This window comes from Lupinus angustifolius, chromosome LG20, assembly GCF_001865875.1.
Source record: "Lupinus angustifolius cultivar Tanjil chromosome LG20, LupAngTanjil_v1.0, whole genome shotgun sequence".
NCBI lineage: Eukaryota > Viridiplantae > Streptophyta > Magnoliopsida > Fabales > Fabaceae > Lupinus > Lupinus angustifolius.
This window is the reverse complement of record NC_032028.1, coordinates 13,802,181-13,803,432: the sequence shown is the minus strand read 5'-3', so window position 1 is coordinate 13,803,432 and position 1,252 is coordinate 13,802,181.

Sequence of the window (1,252 nt, the reverse complement as noted above, 5' to 3'; positions counted from 1 at the left end):
TTTTTGTGTAGTCTGGATTTGTCTCTTGGTGTGAGATCACCACAGAGATTGAAGTTCTTCACCAAGGCTAGGAGGTCTTGATTTGAGGATAAGAATCTTGGCTGGGGCTAGTTCGCGAGAAAGGTTTTCTCAAGAGGCGAAGGGTAGAGTCAAACCAAGTTTTAGAGATCCTAGATTTCAAGAAGGGAGCATCCTATGTGCTTGTAATTGAATTGGTATTTGTATCCTTTATTCAATATTGTAAAGAAAGAAAATCTCACTGATCCAGAAAGGGAGGCCTGGATGTAGTTTGCAGTGGACCGCAAACAAACCAGGATAAAAATACTTTTTGCACTATTCTTTCTCTCTTTACCTTCTTTATGTTTCTTGCCATCATAAATTGAATCTGTAATTGAAAAGTTGGATATTTGTTTACTGCCATATACTTAATATCTGTGCATAAAAATATCTGAATTATATCTGTTCAATTGTGTTTTAATTACTATGCAATTTGCCTGTCTGATCATTCTGTTCTGTGCAATAGTTAATTGATTAAACCCTAGTTGTTAATCGATTAGCTGGACTGTTTTTCCAGCAGTTGGGTTTTGGTTCAAGAAGTGGTAATTTTTAACCGCTACACCTATTCAACTCTCCCTTCTAGGTGTTCCTAGACCACTAATACCTAACATAACATGTCATACTAAGTGTCTCTGCCCAAAATCCTTTGAAAAGTCCAGCATTTAGTCTCATACATCTTGCCCTCTCTGTAAGAGTTCTATTCATCATCTCTGCAACACCATTCTGCTAAGGAGTCTTCTTCACTGAAAAGTGTCTCTGAATGCCATGTTCCTCACAGAATTTCTGAAATTGTGAGTTTTTGTACTCCGTACCATTATCTGACCTCATGTATTAGATTTTCCTACCAGTCTGGTTCTCTTCCTCTGCCTTCCAAACTTTGAACTTGGCAAAGACTTCTGACTTATGCTTCAGAAAATATACCCAGACCTTACAAGAAAAGTCATCAACGAAGGTAACAAAATACCTAGAACCTCATAAGGATGGTTCCTGAGTGGGTCCCCATACATCAGTGTGGACATAGTCTAGAATTCCCCGAGTCTTGTGTTGGTCAGCCTTAAAACTAACTCGTGTCTGTTTTTCAAGTACACAATACTTGCACAAATCTAGCTTGCATTTCTTGACTCCCCTCAACAGTCCTCTTTTGCATAGTTTTATCATACCACGCACACTCATGTGTCCCAAACGCATGTGCCAT